Genomic DNA, 14,828 nt, shown 5'->3' with positions numbered 1-14,828 from the left:
TCGGGACCTGATGCTTTGTTTGGCTCCAAAGCGTCATGCGGCTACAGCTGGAGTATGCTGCTGCGAATGGGCCTATGTATGCGACGGCCCGACATTAGCCACAACCACGGTGTAAGAGTATTCTTACACCGTGGCCATAACTCTGGGTTTTGAGGAGTAACATTACCAACCGGTATTCGCAGCTTGATGTACAACGAGTTGGACGTTGGTTCGCCTAACGTTAAAGCCACCATGAAGACAAAACACAGCTGTGTTCAGGTTGAAGTAAGTTCTCGCCTGCTCAGTTACCCAGCTCGTTCGCAGCTACCGACGATGTTTTTAAACTGAAACTGCCCAAGAAATATTGCAACGCTTTCAAGTTTCGCACTACAGTGACGGGATACGGACAGTTTGCTAGCAGTCAAAACATAGTTATCTGTGTGTTCAATGACCGTTTTTTAAGTGATGTGACCAAGCGGAAGTAGAGGCCCGACTACAGTCACTCGGTCACGTTTCTTGGTGGTGGCTTAGGTAGGCGGCTGCAAATGGCACAAACAAGATTCCATATTGCAAAAGGCGTAAGAACTTGTCATCGAAAGCGGATCTTCGGGAAACGCCAGCGGCCCCTGTCGGAGTGAACATTGCGCGAGCTACCGCATTGAGCAGCTAACACATGCGATGGAGTAAAAATTCATTGCAGACTTCATGAAGGGTGAGGCTATGCCGGATCTTCTTAAAACCATACCGACGAGTGCGTTAATTTCCAAGCGCTCCACGCCCGCAATTCCAGCGCTGCACGGAAGCCTGCTTGATAGCGAGGGGCCAAATATTGCGGCACTCATAAAGCTTGCCCGCGAAGAAATTGCTGCTTGCGGGCAGCGCTCGTCTCCGTGAAAGCGTCGTCAGCCCAGAATTTCGCGGCGGTCTAACTTTGCCAACACCGTTCCCGCATGGTAATTATTTTCCAAGGGCAAAACACAGATCCCGGAAACCGGTGATTCGCCGATACAGACGATGCGTACCTCTGAAGAGAAAGCACCGCACAAGAGGGTTTGAGATTGAGGGGAAATTGCGGAAGGTCGTATTTCCATCTCCTGGGTACGTGCACCACCAACGCCGAACTCATGAGAACTTGCAGACTCGCCATCTGGGCACGAGTAGCGGCCCTTTGTCCGCCATGGCATGAGTACGACGCTGGGCCCTTGTCCAGCTACAACGAAGACCGAGTCAAAGGTTGAAGTGAAAACTATTATTTCTACGAATGCCGCATTACTGTTACCGACTCGGGCAAGTACAGCAAAATATTAGGATTGCCGACCCATCGTTGATTTCTCATTACCGTCTCGCGGGCGAGACTAAAGGATGTGCAAGCTGGTTCGACTCGACGATGGGTACCGCGAACGTTGGTATACGACAAACCGTCGTCACCTACGCGTGCCTGCCCACCGGCACGAGAAGCATGGGGGGGTGTTCAGAAAAGGACAGCCAATTTTCTGCCATGATCATTTTACGTTCGAGACAAAAATTTAATATTGTGTAAAACAGTGTATTCCAAAATACTTTCCTAAATACTGTCCCAATCCTAAACACTGTATTCTTAAATAAATTCCCCAAGATGGAGGTAGCATTATCTTAGAGAGAAACACCATGGTTGGTTCAGTAAAAAAATATTTTTTTTTACATTGGCTACTTTTTACATTGCATGGTATGGCAAATTTGAGGGCCTGTGTAAACAAAGCCAAAATTTTTTCTCAACCTTTCTCATTTTTTGGCCGAATACTTGTAAACTTTTCTGTTGGATGAAAGAAATCCTACTTTGTCATACTAATATTTTTTTTAGAAAATATCTCTCAAAGTTAGCTAGGACAGCAATGGCGTTAAAATGTGGCACTTCTAAAAAACTTTTTTTTCCAGATCGGCCAAAAGGCTACGCTGTCTTGTTCTTTAGCCTTGTTTACCAGGGTCTGCTGAACACTTTTTATTCTGCTCATTGCTCCAGAAAGCAAACTTTTCAAATGCAGCTTTGTCAAGTGCGCCGTCAAATCCGTTAAAAAGGGCCACCTATCAGCGGCTTTCGAGGAAACACAATGTTTGTAAATTGTCGCAATTTTCTCACAACATGTCACTCTCTAAATCAATATTCTTCTAGAATGCTACACGTAGATCGCATTATTTATCTTTTGCCCTGGAAAAACGAGGTGACATTCAGCACACTTGGTTTGTCCGATCAACAGTTGAGTAGCAGTTTGCAGTGAACAATTGCAAATAATTGTAGCTCTTTTGATCACTTTTTTAGACATTTTAGAAAAATATAAGTGACTTATATCAAGCAAACTGATATGAGTGGCCATATTTGCTTATTGTTCAAGTTGTTAGATGTGCAAGGCATTAAAATAGTTACAAGGTTTGTTGCTTGTGTCCTCTACACGAGCATGTTTGCAATTTTAATGATATTTTTTCATCGCCTTTTCTTAGCTGCGGCACAAACCATTATGTTACGTTTCGGACGCTGGGTAATTGCACATAATTAGTCATTTACCCCATTTCCAAGCAAGTAATCACGCTGCTGGTACTGAGAATGTCTGACCGGCGATCGTGGCAGTCAAGGTTGTACCTCCCTTCTACGTGGTACATGCCAAGTTCGAACAGCAAAACACTTAGTCATTTCAACTGTCCACCTTTCAGGGTAGCGGAGATGGTAAATAGATATGCTTTTTTAAGAAAAAACGTTTTACTTCTTAGAAAGAGAAACTTTTATCGCACTGCAAAATCTGTCCGTAATTTGGACACTTCAGTATTAAACTACTCTCGTTTGATTTCACTATTTCGGCGAGAACACGGGATGCCGGGTACCGGCGTAACATTTTTGCTTCCGTCTTTTTTTGTTCCCTCCAAATGATTCGCAATTGTTACGATACAGCCCGACGAAATTATTCACTTTTCGAGGATGCCTATCGTGCACGAACCGTCTCGCACTATCTGTGGCTTCACTGAAAAGTCAACAGAAATTATCCGCAGTATCCTGATGCTTCCCAAGGCCACCCTCACCGTCGCATGCACGTTTGTCATGTCTGGTTGTAGAGAAAAACCACTGTGTCACCATGCATAAGCTGCTCTGCATCTAGAGAATATCATGTTTGCTCTTAGAATGGACGGAACCACCTTCACTTATATACGTTCGTAGAGCGTATATTTGGGAATGGTCTTCAAGATGCCGCCGGATTTTCACCGCGCTTGTAACGCGTGGTGATATAGCTCTAAGCTAACACACCAGTATGGCTAGGTTCTGCGGTCTCACCCTTCTAATGACGCTCCTCGCCGTTTTCTTTCTGCCGACGCACGTCTGGGCTACAGCAGCTGCGTCCACCGCTCCAGCCGGGCCGTGGATGACGCGTCGCTTTCCGGACGCCGCCCTGCAAATTCTAGGTAACGGCAGGCAGAATCTCTGGTTTCTCTCTTTGTATAGACACGTGCGTGAACTCAAGTGACGTCGCATGGGCAATTCCTGTGGGTGTCGTTTACAGCTTTGCTTTTCAGCCACCTTCACAGCGTGGATCGGAGCCAATTTTCTTTTATTGAAGAAGCTGATCCAAAGCAACTAAAGCGCGAAATTGCGTTCAAGCTTTGTAAATTCGGTCCGTAACTTTTTCAACCTCAGGTTTTCCGCTTACAGCCTCATTTCATCTCCTGCACAGGGTTCTTGAGGTGCGCTTCTTTCTGTCAAACATTCACAGGCTAGTTTGCGAATGAAATATTTTTCGTTTGCATAATTTTACGCTCGCTTCATATCTCGCATCACGTCGGGATATTTCTTCCGAACTCGTGGTAATATATTATACAACATCCTTGGTGTAGTTTTGTTATTACCAATTCGAACTCAACTGCAAAAAGGTCACGCATCGCTTTGTTAAGACCTAAAATGGGGGAGTTGAGCGGTAATTGTGATGCAAAGCGACGGCTATTTGCGCTAAGTTTCGTTCCCCTTCGAACAAGGAACCCTTTACTTCTCAGGTGTAAGCGTCGAAGCGGAGTCGAGGACTCTTTCCCGGTTATTGATTTTTTTAGAACCGCGGGAATGCAGAGATGTTTTAGCGAAACGCCGATTTTTAATTCCGTTTGTCTGGTTTTTGTATTTTTAACAAAGCTTCAAAAGTTTAAGGAGGCAGTTTTTCGGTATAGGTGAGCCCGCTCAAATCTGTGCCTAGGAAAATTCAGAGTCTCAACAGCCCTTGCGATGCACCATCCCTTCAGTATCTTAGCATCAATTTTATTCCCGGTAAAATTGTACAGGCGGCTTGTAGCCGGTGTTTATTAATTTGTCTGAACACACTCAATAACGCTCCGAGTAGCAAAAAGAAGTGGTTGAATGATCAGAGAACATTTACCGGTACGGTTTGAATAAGATATGATGTGAACTGCTGGCTATGGAGGCTAGGAAGGGCTTCCATTTCGATGTGGGGATTAGAAGGACTGAATCAGAGGGCAAGTTGCAGCTTTCTTTTTGTACCTCTGCCTTGAAGGAGTCGTCGATGAGTTATTAAACGTAAACTTTTCCTCTGATCAGCGGCAAAAGATTTGTCAAGTGAATTTTTCTATATCTCACTGATGCGCTCCGTCGTTACGCGAAAATGCACTGCGAAAAACCCGACTTTCATAGTGAACGGCCAAAAGAAAAAAAACGTTTCCTGTGGTCAGAATCAAACCTTGGTCTCCAGCGTTATGAAGCCGACGTACATACGATTGCGCCATTCGGAGGCAGTTTAAATTTTGCACTTTGAGTAAGGTTGCATAGAAGATCTTCGTGTATTAATCATCTTTCTCTGAAGACTCGGTCTTTTGGCGACATTTTCAGTGAAGTAAGAACATACGCGGCCATATCGTTTTACTGGGTGAGTAATAGATGGACAGTGTCGGCCACAATGTTCACCGTCGACACGTCTACCGAACGAGTGACAGAAATGAAGAGAAACAACGAGGGCGACTGGCAAAGGTGGCGCTGCCTTCCAACTTGGGCCGACATTGCTTGGGAGACGTCAAGCCGAATAGCCGCTTGCCACATACCTCAGCTGTCGCGCTGGAATCACGCTGTCCCGATGAGTGGTGTGCCTCCTGCCGCCGCTTGTACTCGTCGAAACATCCAGTGTGCAGTGCGGAGCAAGGCGTGCGTAAGGGAGAGTGACGACAATCTTACGCGTTGTTGTACATCCGGCAGAGATGTTCGCTTAATTTTATTTTTCTGATACAACAGAAACGGATCAATATGCAACCAAGTCTGTTCGTCTAGTCGACGACGATAAGACTTGCACCGGAATGTCCATGTTGTACAGTTGCATCGTCACCAACGCTGCTGTCAATCATGCAGCGGGAAGCACGGGACACCTTAGTAATAAATACACACACCTGCCAATCGAGCTCCTCAGCTCAGGACCAATGACCTTGAAGGTACGTCTTGTTAATGGCTATCTCCACCAGCTCAACGCAAAGTACCGAAGGCGTTGTTCGGCTATCTGGACGAGATTGGCTTCATTGCACTGATTTAGTTTAGGAGACAGACTTTTAGTTTAGGAGACAGTTTAGGAGACAGACAAACTGAGCGGGGATATGCGGCCACGCACGACAGGAATCAAACGCTTTCCTGCTCTGTTATAGATATCGGCCATCACCACCGCCTGCTGCTCGTGCGCCGTCTTGCTCCTGCCTGGGAAGAGATAGGGTCAGGGCCATCGTGTCGCCTGTCTGACGTCACGGTCTAAGAAGAGGAAGCTGCTGGCGCAGCGCCACCGCTCAACATAAAAGGACTGCTCGCCCCTGACCCACCGGGATGTGCGGCCACGCACGACAGAAATCAAACGCTTTCCTGCTCTGTTATAGGTATGCACTTGAACCCTTGTTTTTTTGTTTTTGTTTTTTTTTACTTTTTTCCGTGGCTGCTGATCCCCTTACTGTTGTACTTTTCCGCACCCTCCTGTGGTCTGCTGAGCCATGGGGGTTGACATTGCAGCCTACAGGGTTCGTATCGGAGCCTTCAGAAACTGCTGCAGAAATAGGATAGGGCTTGCTGAACGCCCTCATGCAGAGGCCCGCCTGCTCTGTTGTCTTGTGCCCCAAACCCTCTCTTGCACTATCATTCTGTCTAGCGCTGCTTTTGCTCTGTGCTGGGGACATTGAAGCCAATCCAGGCCCCAAAGTAGATGATGTGTATTCCTTGCTGAAAGAATGCACTGAAGCCAACAAAATAAACTTTGACGCCACTGCAAATACCTTGAAAGAAATACAACGAGATATTGCTGATATTAGGTCCCTAGTTTGCGCAGTTGAAAAAAATCTACCTATAGCACCCGAAATAGGCACTGGCATCAAAGCAGTCAATGACACACTTGAGGAAGTTAAAATGACTTTGTCGCGGACTAATGGTGGCCTAGAAGACGTTGTCGATGACCTAAATAATCGTTCACGAAGAAATAACTTGTCAATCAAAGGTTTAGCGGAAGTCGACAAAGAGGACTATGAGGCTAGCGAGAAATTAGTTAAGGATTTCTGTTCTACACATCTAAAAATAAACTTGCAACCCGGTGACATTGAAAGGGCGCATCGAATCGGGCAACCTCGTCCCGACTTTACTCGCCCTTTGATAATAAAGTTCCGAAATTTGAAGACAAAAAATTCTCTCCTTCGAAATGGGCATAAACTTAAAGACATTGAACCTAAAATCTGGCTCGAAGAAGACTTCTCCCCTAAAATACAGTTCACACGAAAAATGCTTCGTGATTTCACTAAAGAGAACAAAGAGAAGGATGAGCGCTACAGCATACGGTATAACAAACTGAAGCTTAAAGGACACATATACTACTATGATGCGGTTTCTGCAAGAGTAGTTCAGGCAGACCCACCGCAAATGCGCAGCACGGATTGACAAACAGTCCGAATCAAGCCTATAAAAACAAAAGTACATAATTTATCCGTTCTTCTCGCTAATTTCCGTAGCATTATAAATAAAGTTGACTCGTTGCTTTCCGTAGGTCACGCATGCTCCGCTGATATAATTCTAGGCACTGAAACGTGGCTCCGCGAAGACATATGCAATAGTGAATTATTGCCTCCACATTCTTTCACTGTCTTCCGTAAAGATAGAACTTCATCTCGTGGCGGTGGCGTGCTGATAGCAATAAGGAGCTCTTATCAACCTTCCATTGTTGCCATTTATACCCCTCTCGAGCTGCTCTGTGTAAAAACCGAATTTGAAGGCTGCACGTCTATAATCGGGGTCTGTTATCGACCGCCCAACAGCAAACCAGATTTTGTTGATCACCTTACCCATGTACTCGAATTAATTTATAACAAATTTCCTCAGTGTGTTTTGGTGCTTGGCGGTGATTTCAATTACCCCTCCATTAACTGGGCCACACCATCATCGCCATCATTATCTGTCGGTCTTGAGATATCCTTCGTTCGTTAAAACTGTTTCACCTAACTCAGTTGGTAACTGCACCTACGAGGGGCGAACGCATTCTCGACTTAATTTTTACAAACAATCCGACAAACGTTGTAGTCCATTTCCTTGATGAAATTGGTGACCACAGAGTAATACACTGTTCCCACCCTCTCCCACTTCCTAACAAGGAAACAAAGCCTAAACGCATACTTACTTACAAAAAAGCTCATTGTGAAAAAATTAACTGTATGCTAACTGAGTTTTCGAGCTCCTTTTCGAGCGAATTTAATATTCGTACAACTGATGAAAACTGGATAGTGTTTCGTGACTTCCTTAAGAAAATTGAAAATACGTGTATTCCAGTGGTTTCCTTCACATCACAAACAAGTGCTCCTTAATTGGTTTACGAAAAAGGTTAAACAGTGCCTAAATAAAAAGAAAAGAGCCTACAAAAAGGCTTCGCAAAGCAACAGTGTCAGTACTTGGAACAAGTATAAAGAATTAGCTCGGGAGTCGGAAAAAGCCATTAAAGAAGCTAAGGATTATTATTTTAATGATACGCTGCCGAATTTGTTAAAATCTGATCCAAAAAAGTTTTGGCGCGTAATTAACCCCAAAGATACGGACAGTGTAATAACACTAAAGGACGCAAATGGTTGCATTGTACCCACCTCAGAATGTGCCCACGTATTAAACAATGTTTTTAGTGAAGTTTTTACCGACGAACCCCCCCTTGACGAGTCCTGTACCGTCGCTCCTACCACAATAACTTACCCAAGCGAGCCCATCATCGTTACTGAAGTTGGTGTATCCCGTGCAATTGCTAGACTTCCGCTTCGCTCCAGCCCTGGACCTGACGGCATCAGCTCAAAGCTGCTAAAGTTAACTAGTCACGTATGCTCGTTTTTATTGTGCCTTATTTTTCAACAATCGCTTCATTCTGGGTGCGTCCCTGACGATTGCAAATCTGGTCATGTCAAACCCATATATAAATATGGTGAACACTCATGTCCAAAAAAACTACCGCCCGATTTCCCTCACATCAGTTTGTTGTAAACTCCTTGAACACATAATTTACTCCCACATTATGCGACATCTCAATACTAATAAATTGTTATTCGATATTCAGCATGGGTTCAGGTACAAGCGGTCTTGCCAAACAGAGTTGTTTGAACTAACCACGGATTTACATGACTCTTTGCACAAATTGGTTTATACAGATGCAGTATTTATTGATTTCTCCAAAGCCTTCGACCGCGTTCCCCACAAACGGCTTATCCAAAAAATAAATTGCCTAGAGTTAGACGTAAAAACTACCCTCTGGGATTAATGAATTTCTATCTGGTCGCTCTCAAAAAGTAAATATAAATAATAATCTCTCCAGTTCCTGTTGTGTTAGGTCAGGAGTACCTCAAGGATTAGTTTTAGGGCCTTTATTATTCCTGATATATATTAATGACATTGCGAACAATATAACATCAACAATACGGCTATTTGCCGATGATTGTATAATTTATAGGCAGATCACTACCACCGAAGACGTAGCTATTTTACAAAGCGATTTAAATACCCTCGCAGAATGGATCCACGTGTGCAAAATGGAAATTAATACCGAGAAAACTAAGATCATGACATTTTCTTCGAAGCTAAATACTCCATTTCATCAATACACGTTATGCAGTTCAACAATTTAACGAACCCATTCTTTCAAGTATCTAGGTGTGATATTTACTCCTGATTTGAACTGGACCATGCATATTGAGCACATAACAAACAATGCACTAAAAAAACTTGGCTTTCTAAAGCGCCGTTTATATCTTGCGAACCATGTCACCAGACTTCGAGCATACATTTCCCTCATCCGTACAACCCTCGACTATGCTTCTATTATTTGGAACCCTCACACAGCTACTCTGTCCGATTGTATCGAGTCCATTCAAAATAAGGCTGCCCGGTTCATTCTGCGCTCGTACTCGCCATACCAAAGTGTATCGGCATTAAAACAGATTCTTAATCTTCCAGACCTTAGCACTCGTCGTAAATTCTTCCGTTTGACCTTTTTTCACTCTTTTTATCATGGTGTTACATCTTTTTCGTGTGCTCATATTTTTCCAGCCCATTATGTGTCCAATCGCACTGACCATGATCGTAAAGTCTCGCCCATATTCGCAAGAACCAAAAAGTACCAAAATTCCCCTTTTGTGCTATCCGTAAGCGAGTGGAACGAGCTACCCCGCGAGATTGTAGCGGTGGATGACCCGTCTAACTTCCAATCTGCTCTGCGCAAATTTCTGAATGTGGAAAGTTCCGACTGATACTTCTTGTGTGACTGTTGTATCTTGTGTGCCAGTGCAGCGTTGATGTTCGGCTGCCATGTGTACTTCTTGGCATTGGAATGTACTGCGGGTATGAAATGCGCTGTGTGGTAACTCCGTGTCGCTTCTTCTCTTTTTTTTTCTTCTTTTTTTTACAAATGTGTCTTTCGCCCAGTTGTCTGTTCGCTCAGTGCGGTCTTTTTTTATGATGATGGTTGGGTTTTTATGGCGCAAGGCCAACTAAGGGCAAAGAGCGCCAGAGGAAAGTTTATTTAATGAAGTGAAGTGGTTACAAAAAAAATGTCAACCGAACATAGTAAAATCAGTTACAGATAATGGTGATGGCTGGTGTATAGGGCCAGATTTGATTATGCGTGATAGGAAATGAGGCTTAAAAACTTAACGTCTGACAAATACTCAAACACACTTTTAACAGAAACAATGGCTTCGTCACCTAGAAACTGCGATGGACGTAGTGGGATATGTTGTCTGTAGAGTTCTCTGAAGTGTTTGTGTCGTGTTGTGTGAAGTGCCTTGCATGTGAGTAGTATGTGCACTACGGATAGGGCCTCTCCGCAACTGCTGCACTGGGGTCTAGAAGATCCCGTCAGCAGATACGAGTGCGTTGCATGGGTGTGCCCTATCCGTAATCTGGCCAAGGCGACTTCAGAGTATCTATTGCGTGTGTCGGTGGTGTATGGTCCCAATTGAGGTTTTATTACGTGTAACTTGTTGTCGGTTTGTTCACTCCAGTGTGTTTGCCATGTTTTGCGAAGTTGTTGTCTGATGTGTGGTTTCACGTCGGTGTAGGGTAATGTGGTTATGTCTACTGTATTCGAGAGTGTAGCAACAGCAGCCATTCGGTCCGCTGCTTCGTTCCCGGCAATACCACAGTGGCCAGGGACCCAGCAAAGAACCAGTTCAAAATTGCGTACATACACAGACATAATACCCTTGACGATCAGATTGACAACGTGGTTTTTTGACAACATGGCGGTCTTTATTACGCGTGTTGACGTATGCCTTGTATAGATAGTATCCCCCCCCCCTATGTAATGCCTTTTGAGGCCTTTAGGGTATTCAAATAAATGAATAAAATAAAAATAAATAAATATTCTTTTTGTTATCTTCCTGACTTCTTTTATTTCTTCTCTTTCTTCCTCTTACTCGTGCTTTGAAATCCATCGGGCCTTTTCTGTCCCCCTCCCCCCTTCCCCCGCAGAGTAGCATGACAACGTCGAAATTCCGGCAAGCATCTCGGCTTTCCCTTCTAATAGAGAGCCTGCTCCCTCTCTCTCTCGCTGTATGGGAAAAAGAGGAAGTTTTTTTTAACTGGAGGAAGAAAAGGAGGAAAAGGAAGACGCTAACATAACGGAGTCGAACAAAAATGAAAAGCGTATCATGAAAACACTTTCCCTGCAAGAGAAATAACGTTGCTTCCAGAGTTCACCAGAGATTTTCCTGAGGTCTTCTAGGAAAGGAAAACGGAGCTGGACGTAAGATAATGCAAAAAAATGGGTGCACGTCGGAAGAAAGAACTCCAAAAACTAAATACGAAGGTAGCAGTTTGAAACGGAGTGCACCGCAAAAGAACGATAACGCCGAAAAGGTAGCCAAGGAGAACCAACTCTCGGGCCAACGAGAGGAACAATCTGTCGGGAAAGCTGTAAGAGGGCCGCCGGGAATGAGCTTCCTAATGCGGGGGCCTCGAAGTCGAGAGGGCCATCAAAGCAACAACGAAGCAAGCTGCAGCTACGACAGCGGGAGAACGGCGGAGGCGATAACAGGTCATCCAGCAAGTGCACTGAACGGTGCAGCCGGAGCGTAAGCGCTCTGCGGTAGACGGGTAACTTTATTATAGTTTTCATACTACCCAGAACAAACAATAACGTTTTTGAGTAGGCTTAGGATCCGCTACTAAAAATATTACTATTGACCATCTGCTCTTTCGCGAAAACACCAACTCGTGTCTGCTATATTAGCTGAGAGGATGATCATGACAGAGCGCGGCGACATAAGCAACCGAATTTCCAGTGAAAAACAGACAGGGACCAAGAAAGAAGTTGACAAGTTCCAGCATTCTAGTCTCATAAAACTGGGAGTACAGGCAAGTGAAACTTCTCTTTCACCGAAATAGTCTTTGCTTCTTATATAATCATCAGCATTCTCTCTTGCACAAAAGCGGTAAATAAATTCCATGCTAGGCGTTTTGTTTATACAATTTCTTACACACTGGAATAGGTGTTCCTGGAGGTTCGTGCCGCCTGTTAAGATCTCCAGTGAGGTTTATAGTAATGAACTGATTTCAAACATCGCAACCTGTTCTTCGAAAACATCCATTCTGATCATAAGGTGGAACACGTGGTCTCTATAGTTTATTCTCGTAGGTTACCCCTCGCGACTTTGTAGGGTAAGCTACTAGGTTTTTAGAGCTTTATGACTCTCCAAGTGCTTTCTTAAGGATTACTGATCTGCCAACGTATTTGGGGCCGCACTAGCGAATGGAGTTTTAGAATTTGTTGGGAAATTATTCACTGTTATAAAAGCTGTTTCGTCAACAACCGCTAAGCCTACAGCTCCAGATATAGGCCATCCAGCGAATGTGACCGCAAGAAAAGCTAAAATCTGAAAAGGTCACCACGCTGCAGGTCGTGCAGTTTTACCCGGACTACGACATGTATTCTTTGTTTTCTTCGTCGTCCGCCTAAACCAAACAGCACAAGAAAAAATCACCGGTCATGCCTTTTTTGGACATTAGAGCATTATTGTTGGTAACTGTCAAGAGCCTCAGGCAACATTATTACTCGGTAAATGAATAATAACAAAATATAGTTACCGATGACGTCAATGTCAGTGCAAAGTACAGATATGATCTTATAAAAACGTTTTTAGTAAATCGATGCCCTATGAGCAGCGTAGAAAATTCCCTGGCGTAGCTCACAATTACGATAATCTGAAGTCCAACACCACGGGATTAGGAAAATGAATAAACGTCGAGAGCTATCAAAGTTTTTTGTTTGTGGATTAGGGGGGGGGGACCTGCTTAGTTATTTATTTTATTTATTTATTTACAATACTGCCAGTCTCTTCCCGAGACCATAGCAGCTGGGCTTGCAGATTTTACATACACGTAGTCTACATAAACAGCAGAAACATGCGGTAAGAAAAAGAAAGAAGAACTGCAATCTTAAACGCGGATGGTCGTTAAAGTATACACAGCAGAATACGAAATATGTTTCAGTATAGTTATACATAAAAATATTTACAGAACAAACGATAAACACAAAAAAAAACAAATTTCAAAACACACATTTGTAGCCGGAAATACATAAAAACACATTTCAAACCTCAGTAACGCTAGCAGAAAAGGAATGTTACATGAAAAGGGATAAAACACTACAAATAACTGCACACATGTAGAGTCCTCGGCCACTCAAACAGTTCAATTGGAGGCTGTAATGCATCTACCAATGAAGGCACGGTGGGCTAAGATGTTGCCTTTTCTATTTTTGAGGCAAAGTCCTTTAGCGAATTTGTGTTAGCAACGGAGGGGTCTAAACTATTCCATTTATTCCATTCTCGTATAGCTAGGGGAAAAAAGAGTTCTTGAAGGTGTCGTTCTGGAAAGAATATTCTTTTAGAGTATGGGAGTGTGTATGCCGGGTTGTGCGGGATTCTGGTAGGAAAATGTACCTGGATTTGTCGATTTTGTAATGGTTGTGAATTAACTGAAAAAGAAATTTCAGGCGTGCCTGTTTTGCTCTAGCCGCGAGTGTTGGAAGGCCACAGCTTGATAACATATTCGTCGGGGAATCAGTACGCCTATATCTATTGCAAATGAATCGCGCTGCCTTCCTTTGTACTTTTTCAAGTTTGTGTACGCTAGTGACTGTTTGGGGAAACCATATTGTACTGGCATATTCTAGAACCGGTCTCACATAAGTAGTGTAGGCTAAAAGCTTGGTAGATTGCGGAGCCATTCGAAGGCTTCTGCGAAGATAAAACAGCTTTCGTAGCCCATTTGAAATTATTTTGTCAATGTGTGCATCCCATCTAAGTTGTGAATTAATTGTTACACCTAAGTATTTGTGTTCATTTACTCTTTCAAGTTTCACGCCATTAATGCTGTAAACGTAGTTTACAGGATATTTCTTTCTTGTTAGACTCATACACACAGTTTTTTTAAGGTTAATCGACATTTGCCAATCGGTGCACCACTGGGCTATATGGTTTAATGAATCAACAAGCTCAAGGTGATCGGAATAACTGGTAATTTCTTTATAAACAATGCAGTCGTCGGCGAATAGCTTTATGTTACAGGAAATGTTCTCCGTGATATCATTAATGAAGATGAGAAATAACAGTGGCCCAAGAACGGAGCCTTGTGGTACCCCAGAGGTAACAGGAACGGTTTCAGACGCCACTTGCTCAAACATGACAAACTGTGAACGGTCACTCAAGAACTCTCTTATCCAGCGTGTTACTGGTCCGTCGCCGATTGTGTGTCGGAGCTTCGTAATTAATTTATTGTGGCATACGGAGTCAAACGCCTTTGAAAAGTCTAGTAATATTACATCAGTGTGGGAACAGTTGTTAATAGACAATGCTAGGTCATGAACAACTTCTGTTAGTTGCGTAATTGTTGATAATCTGCTGCGAAATCCGTGTTGGCAAGGTGACAGGATGCCCTTTGTTTCCAAGAAAACTGTTAAGTGTTTTAGGATAATATGCTCAAATATTTTACACGATGTACTGGTCAATGAAAATGGTCTACAGTTACAAGGGTCGTCGCAATCTCCCGACTTCGGAGTTGGTGTAACTTTGGCCTTTTTCCAGTCGTGTGGAAGCTGTGACAGCGAGAAAGATTTGCGGAAAACCAGGCCAAGATATTTACTACACCATTCGGCATATCGCCGAGGAAATGCGTTTTGAATGTTATCGGGACCCGAAGCTTTTTTAGGGTCTAACTCAAGCAAAAGGCTACAGATTCCTTCGTCAGTTATATTTATTGGGTTTATTGTACCATTATTAGGCGATAGGAGCCGAGGCGTTTGCCCGTTATCTTTAGTGAATACCGAGTGGAAAAAGTTGTTGTAAGCATT

This window comes from Haemaphysalis longicornis, unplaced genomic scaffold (assembly GCF_048455015.1).
Source record: "Haemaphysalis longicornis isolate Haplotype H1 unplaced genomic scaffold, Haemaphysalis longicornis Haplotype H1 scaffold_6, whole genome shotgun sequence".
NCBI classification, from domain to species: Eukaryota; Metazoa; Arthropoda; class Arachnida; order Ixodida; family Ixodidae; genus Haemaphysalis; species Haemaphysalis longicornis.
This window is presented reverse-complemented; position numbering follows the sequence as displayed.